The 8,040-nt window shown below is 34.9% G+C and overlaps 3 protein-coding genes across 5 annotated transcripts in view; all 3 read left to right on the forward strand.

Moving 5' to 3' along the window:
• Positions 1-49, forward strand: part of LOC131934722 (uncharacterized) — a 1,314-nt gene extending 1,265 nt beyond the window's left edge. For all 3 annotated transcript variants that reach the window (XM_059290837.1, XM_059290838.1, XM_059290839.1), the window contains exon 2: positions 1-49. This exon is cut by the window's left edge. The gene's annotated coding sequence lies outside the window, so the exon portion shown is untranslated.
• LOC131934719 (CD40 ligand-like) overlaps positions 1-8,040 on the forward strand; it is a 315,715-nt gene that overhangs the window by 46,689 nt on the left and 260,986 nt on the right. The window lies entirely within an intron of this gene.
• LOC131934717 (uncharacterized) overlaps positions 1-8,040 on the forward strand; it is a 307,927-nt gene that overhangs the window by 39,529 nt on the left and 260,358 nt on the right. The window lies entirely within an intron of this gene.

Raw genomic sequence — 8,040 nt, forward strand, 5'->3', positions numbered from 1 at the left:
ATACATACATGGCAAATGGACTGACCATTAATAAATTATTAAAACTTCATTGCTTTAAAAAGTTGTCTTTATCTATACTCTGTGAAAAACCTATCTGTAAAGGACCACAACATGTATAGTAATCAGCACATACACGGCAATACCCAACTTAAACACAATCAACTAAAACCAAAACACACCAAAAAAAGTAAAGAAACACAAACGCAAACACAAAACCAAACGCAAACATAAGCCCAAAGAAAACACAAACACAAACGCAAACAAAAAAACCGAAACAAACAATATCCAAGCATAAACTCAATTACAAACGCAAACTCAACCCAAATACAAATAAAACACAAACGCAAACCTAAACGTGCTCACAGTCTAGCCCGGGGTACCAAATCGCACCATGCTGGGGCGCCGGCGGAATCACCTGTTTCAGCTTAGTAAACAACTGTAGAACCCCAACGAACTTAGGCGCCATAACGAACACGGGATGGCCCAGGGAGTGCCGAATAGCACCTAGTCGGGGTGCCGGAGGACGCCCAAATTCGATTCACTTAAAGACTATAATAACCTTTCTTTTCCATAGTTTATCACACTGTTTAAAACGAATTTATGCACCTTAGCGTTCACACAATAGCCCGGGGCGCCAAATCGAACCAGGGGCGCTTGCGAACGTGCTGTTTCAATTTAGTGAACAATTAAAATACCACAAGTTTATCCGCAAATGAAAGAAGTAAAGATGTAGCAGCTGGTTTCTTAACTGTTATTGATTTTTTTAAAATAATTAGTAAACAGTACGTTCAGTGCATAAACAGTGCATAAACAAAAATAAAATATAGTATCTAAATCACCTACCACATTGCACTTGATCAATCCATGCTAGTTATGTAAGATTTTTCTTTTTCCCAACATCAAAACAAAATAATAAAAGTATTTTTTTCCTCCGATGTATGTTTTTTATAAAGGGAAGTAATTGTGTTTTCCTAATTCATCCATGGACGTAATGAGTGCTAAAGAACTCAATGTAAATAATTTTCAGACATAATTTAAATTTGTGGAAAAGGTGATATATTTTTTTTAAAATTGTTTTTGAACATGCCGGCAATTATTATTATAAGTTTGAAAAATGAAAATTGTTTTACAAAATCTTCAATATGAATTTTTAAATTCATGAATTTAGACGGTGATTATTTTAGATATATAACACTTTACGCCAAAGAAGCACAGTTGTTTCTTATTTGCCTTGGTAATCCTTGGTTACAAACATACAGAACTATACTAGCCTCTGTGAAAAACCTATCTGTTAAGGACCATACCCTAAGGAAATATATTAGTTTTCGAATTAACCCTAACCACAACTAACCAAAACCAAAACATAAACGCTAACACAACCCCAAACAAAAACACAAACAAAAACGTAAACGCAAAAGTTAAAACAAACGCCAGCTGACGTTCAAGCTTCAATGTAGTGAACGACTGTAATATCCTCGCTTGTTCGCACACGGAAAGATAGAAGTAAACATAGAGGGCATTAAGGAGCAGCTTTTAACTGGTATTGATTAATAATAATAAAAAGTAAACAAAAACAAAAACAAAAACATACCCCCTCACCTTCCCGCAGAAAATGTTTGTGTGTCCTAAATTGTCAAAAAAAAAAAAAAAAAAAGAAAATGGAGTTCATATGGGTGTGTTACAAAATCAAACAACCCATCACTATCGTAAACTTTATTGCAAGGTACCGTGTCAGACAGGAGAAAAACAGAAAGGCAAAAACGACAAGAGATAGATATATTCTTGGACAAATATTCTCTGGACAAATCACCCAGATGAAAAATATCAAGACACATAATCTCAAGGACAAATTATCCATAGACAGAAGATTTCAGGATAAAATATATCAGGCAATATCTCACAGCATAGTTTGTATAGTATTTGAGATAATCTTAGTTTTATTTTAGCATTTTAAAAAAATGTATTGTCTAAATGGTTTAGTAAGAAAAGATTTGTGGCATAGGTTCGTCACATTGTCTTTAGCATATTAACATGGGACGTAACCAAATAAATTGTTAAATTATCCCATTGACTGGTAAACCATGGTATATGTTAAATTTAGGGTTAAAATAGAGACGATGTAAGCGTCTAGTACACGGGTCGTTTTACCTTAGGTCTGTCATCACATTCGTATTACACGTCCCCCTCGGCTGATATACACCCATGTGCATTACTCAACCCCTTCTATTAACTAAACACATAATACCTCGTATAAGTAAAATGTAATCTATATGACACGTTCCAGGAAGCGCCGGGTACATACTGCTAGTTTTAGTTTATTTTTTAAAAAGTGTTTCTGCTGATGAATAATGGTAACAAACTGGTGAATTTCCTACAATGAAACAACTTTTGCTGCTGTAGCCAACACACATGGTATTGTCCATATCTGGCCATGGTTAGAAAATACATGCGTCAATATTTCAATTGTATTCTTGAACTGAGTAAACATTGTGTAGTGTTATGATGCATTGATCACATAGGTTGGTGCAACGGAATATTGGTGCGCATGTATGTTGAACGAATGGATGATGTTACGCCTATAGTGTGACAGTTACGTTTTTGTTCTGAGACTAGTTGCTGTGTATTGTGTGAGTGGGTCTGATCATTTCCGACTTTGTGAAAGGATGCACATGTCCAGTACTAGTATAAATATAAGATGAGGAAACATATAATCATTTAGATGATTAGTCGTCACCTGTGTCGCCTAGATGAGTAGTTATACAATGCTTGCCCAGGGTTGCACTATCTTCGTATTGTAAAGGTATTCGCATATGGTATAGGTTCAAGTAGTTTAATCCTCCCACTGCATAACTGCGGGTTACATAGTCCCCATCTATAACATATAGGTCTGAACCACGACAATGTATGATTGACATGTGACTACACTTTACTAAGGCGGAGCTATTCTCTCAGACAGAAATGTCTATAAAGTGAGCTCAATTTGTGGAGCAATTACACCGTTAATTAAAACTGAGTCAAACCACACAAGCCTAATAAGGGTTGTCGTAATTTATTAGTTGATTTTACGGAGCTCGCTTCCCCGTCGTGCGCAACAGTGGATTAAGTAGATCGGAATTTAATTTATTTTGCGTGTTCAACTACAATAAATACTTTATTTTATCATAGTTGTTGGGATGAGAGTTTGTCTTCATTACAACCCAGATTAAAAACCTTGTATGCACGCGTTAATTATAATTATTAAGGATCAGCTAGAATAAAACTTTTAGACTACCCACATGTCAATTTCACAACATAACCAATTCAAACAATGTTGTTTCAATGCATGCTTCAGCGTCCCACGTTTCTCCTGATAGTTGTATACCTTCTGTACATGATTATACTTAACCAGCGACTCTCAAGCTTGAATCCGAGTTCAAATCAGTCGAACGTCTCTGATTGGTACCTAACTAACGTTAGGGAAACTAAGCCAGCTGGGCATAATGCTGAACACACTATCCCTTTATATGTGTCTTGTGCATGACCGGGAAATGATGAGGAAACAGTTATAAATGTAGAGATGTTTTACAGATGTAAGCCTCAACAATCAAACCGGTCTCTACCTCCGCGGATTCAAGACTTACGACTCTTAGCCTCATACATAAACCAAGACTGCGACGTTCATTGTCTCTATATTGTAATATGTATCATCTGTAGGAACCTTGCAACAGCAGGAATTATTTAACTGTTCTAGTCTTAAAGTAATATCCAAAGCATATAAATAATAAACGGAAAAAAATATCTGGTAGCGAGAAGCATTTGTAGACAGATATCGCATAAACGGCTGACACTTGGAAAAAAAACAAGGGGCAGACACTACGAAGATTTCAGTTAAATAAAACAACAAGAATATTTAAAATAGCTTCAGACATATGTGTGTGTGTGTCTTTTGCCAGCATCAATGGCAGCAAACCATAAATAAAAAAGCCACGTCATTTTTGTAATCAAAATACGTCATACTACAATAAAATTGATATAATAACACCAAATAATACACATGCAAGTGCTAAAATATGAGTTGCTTTAAGTTATATTTGTTTAAAGGCAGTTTGAGAATCGACATGAGCAAAGTTTTGTGAGCATTGATGTTTACGCACATTTATCTAGACGTATAACTGTCGGTTGTTAGCATCTAACAACGATAGAAATGGGAGGGCACTCACTCAATGAGTTAACCACACCTCGCAACTACAGGTATCTAACTCTAGTTTATATTTCTAGTGCGGTTACACCAAGCTGTAGGGACGGAATGGCCTAGAGGTAGAGAGCTACTGCCAACCCGTAAGACTACCTAACTCACGTAAATCTGGCTGGGCAAAGTGCTGGGCTAAATCTTGTGTAGTGTTATGATGTCCTTAACATAGGTTGGTGCGACGGAATATTGGTGTGCACTTATGTTGAACGAATGGACGATGCTATAGTGTGATAGCGACATTTTTGTGTAGAGACTGGTTGCTGTGTATTGTGTGTGAGTGGGTCTGATTCTTTTCGACTTGGTAGAACTGTGCACATGATTATAGTACAAGAATGTCGAGGCCACAGAAACACGTGAGTCTACTTCATCTGACCCTTAGACCTTTAGATTTGTAAGGGGAGCTTTATTTACACTAAGATTTAAGACATGTATTAATACTATGTTTATAAAATGATACTTTGTTAGGACTAGGCCGGCCAGTTTAAGGATGTATGAGACAGGTAAACATATCCCGGCTCTTAAGATCTAACGTTAACCGGGTGTTTTTTTATTGTAGGACCTGGTAGGCCAGTTTAAAGGATGTATAAGGAAGCTATCAATAAACAAGCCTATGTTAAAGGATGTATAAGGTAGCTATCAATGAACAAGCCTATGTTAAAGGATGTATAAGGGAGCTATCAATGAACAAGCCTATGTTAAAGGATGTATAAGGGAGCTATCAATGAACAAGCCTATGTTAAAGGATGTATAAGGGGGCTATCAATGAACAAGCCTATGTTAAAGGATGTATAAGGGAGCTATCAATGAACAAGCCTATGTTAAAGGATGTATAAGGGGGCTATCAATGAACAAGTTTATGTTAAAGGATGTATAAGGGAGCTATCAATGAACAAGCCTATGTTAAAGGATGTATAAGGGATCTATCAATGAACAAGCCTATGTTAAAGGATGTATAAGGGAGCTATCAATGAACAAGCCTATGTTAAATGATGTATAAGGGAGCTATCAATGAACAAGCCTAAGTTAAATGATGTATAAGGGGGCTATCAATAAACAAACCTATGAAAACACCGCTGAAATATTACTTTATGTCCGGTTGCTGAACTGTCACGTGTCAACAGTCGTCAATAAACTCGTGTACCGGTTCTCTACTGTTGTGTCACTCGTTTTGATTATTACATAATTAAAATTATGTTATTTATATACAATCATTTACGATTGGTATACAACTATAAAGATATGAGGTTATCGGCCTTTCCATTGACATGAAACACATTAAACATAATAGAAGCCTAATAGTATTTTTGTAGGTTAAAAAATGGCTATTTGTACCACAAAAGTAAACAAATGACGCTGTACACTGTACTTTGAACCCGGTTTTTCAAAAAAGAAATAATGCTTTAGGGTCATAGCAATGTCTATTTAGATTCAACGATGGTTATTCCTAATTGATCATGTAAAATTGGGAAATCAATGATTTGTTCGATTTATCAAGAAAAGTAGGCCTACTCCCGGCTATGTTGTTAAGAGGTAAAAATTTATTGGTTTTGATACAAAAAGTTTAAGATTACATAAGTTCTTGTTGAGTTGATAGGTTGTCATTGGAAACATTGTAGCTGTATTGCATTGTTGGATCGATTTGTCCGCTTCGTCACAGTAGATGTATGTTACTTCGTTGTTTGAGTCTTGTTAATAATAGACTTCATTGTGGGCTGGGTCGATGTCTGGTTGCCAACTTTAAGGGTGTGTTTTTAGATGTTTGTTTGTTGTAAAGAAGCAGTCTGGAACCTCACAATATAAACACTAATAGGTAAGTGCTCTTTGGTGTTATGTTTCGGAATGTTCCAACATGTTTGTCTTTATTGTAAATCTAACAATTTAGGGCGTCCATGTGCTCTTCGTTAACCAAATGGATTGACAGTGGTCCGAAGATTAAAAACAAAGTAGATTTAAAATTTTGAGGCGATTCAGGTCTTCACTATGTGATTTGGACGGAGTGGTTGCTTCTGATGTCATTGAACTTTACTGGTGATGGATTTTTTTTCTTTTTAGGTTAAAGTGATATTAGTGGTGTGGCTTTTTACTTGCTGTGCAAACGGTAATACTTCGGTTGTTGGTGTGGGGGATAATATAGATGATTTTTTTTTGGCTGAAAATTTTCAGAGCTTGTATTAGAGTCTCTTGCATAAAGAAGGGAGCACCCAGCTCAGGGTTTCATCTAATCGGGTTATGTCGCCTTTTGTGAAACTAAGAGTGTATTGTCTGTTGGTCTTGTAGAATTCTACCGCTTGGAGATCTCAATCACTAGAGCTGATAGCCATGCGTAAACTCAATAGTAGTTAAAGTATAGAAATTATTTTTATTACCCCTTTTTTAGTATTCTTTTTTGTTATATTTAAATTCATTAAGCACAGCTGTTAAATCCTTCGGTTTCAATTGATGCCTTCAATTAAGTAAACGATGTCAATTTTAATGTCATCATCACTTGCTTCAGAGACTTCGAAATATGAAGGGTTAGTGTGGTCAACACTATGCCCAGCCGCCTTTGATTCCCTAACAATTCTAACCGCGAGTTTAATTATCGATCTAACATGGTACTAATTATAAGATTGTATATTTATGAAAAGGTGATATAAAAATAATTAAAGATTGAAATTTTTTAAAATTTAATAAATAAATGTTAATATTTCAAAAATAAACTTATTACATTAAAGTTATAAAATTGTAAATATTATTCTATAAGAACGTTGTCTGTGTTTAGATAAATCACTTTTTACTTTAATTTTGTGTCTATTGTTATGTAGAGGGAGTGGAAGCAAGAGATGTAACTGAAATAGCAATATAAACAGAAAGTGATATTTCAACGCTAAGGGTAGACAAAGGTACAGCCGCCTTTACTCTTCCTAACGTGGATTAGGTACCCATCAGAGCTGGGTGGCCTCAGAACCGGTCTACTGACTTTAACCCGGATTCGAACTCGAGACTTACGGGTTAGCAGTCCAGTAGTACATGTGTAAAGATTGTAAATTTCACCAGTTGTTTCAATACTAGTATTCATAACAATAAAAGAAAATTTTTTGTGTTGTTAAGGGAGACAACATTTTAAATAATTTTTCTAATCGTACTGATACATCAACTGATCACTAATGTCGTATTAAAATGGAGTATTTAAATTTCGCGTTGTACTTCATTAGTCAACGTTTATTTGATTTAATTTTTTTTATTAATAAGACGTATTTTTAAGCCATCATTATTACTTAGATCATTAAGAAGTAAAAATGTTTCTCAATTTCATAACTTTGATTATTTTGAGAAAAATAATATATTTTATTATTGTGAAATGAAAAAAAAAATTATTTCTTTGATAAATATGAAATATTTGTGTTATTCTTTTTATTTTCTGAAACCTAGTAAATTATTTGTTAAAATTATTTGACAATTGTGGCTTGAATTTCTTTTTCTTCTTTTATGTTAGAAATAATACAACTATTCTGCTAAATAACGTCTGTTTTCCAAATAGACAACTTTAAAAAAAAATTGTATACATAGAAGTTATTTTTAAGCAGGTAATAGTTTCAAAGACTGACGCCTTGGAAAACCATATCAGCTAAGTCAGTAACCGAGGACGAACTTTCACCAAAGTACAATTCGCTGATGATATAGATGCCATTGCAACCGTGAAGACATGGAGTAGACATAAAAAATGACCAACATCCTGAATGGTATGGCTGCTGATGTGTAAATGGCATGATTGTAAGACTATGTTCCGAGAGAGAAAATAAGGGGAAAGCAAAGACAAATATTTATAT

The sequence above is a fragment of the Physella acuta genome, unplaced genomic scaffold (genome assembly GCF_028476545.2).
Source record: "Physella acuta isolate Inbredline_101_S28 unplaced genomic scaffold, ASM2847654v3 ptg000116l, whole genome shotgun sequence".
Lineage (NCBI taxonomy): Eukaryota > Metazoa > Mollusca > Gastropoda > Physidae > Physella > Physella acuta.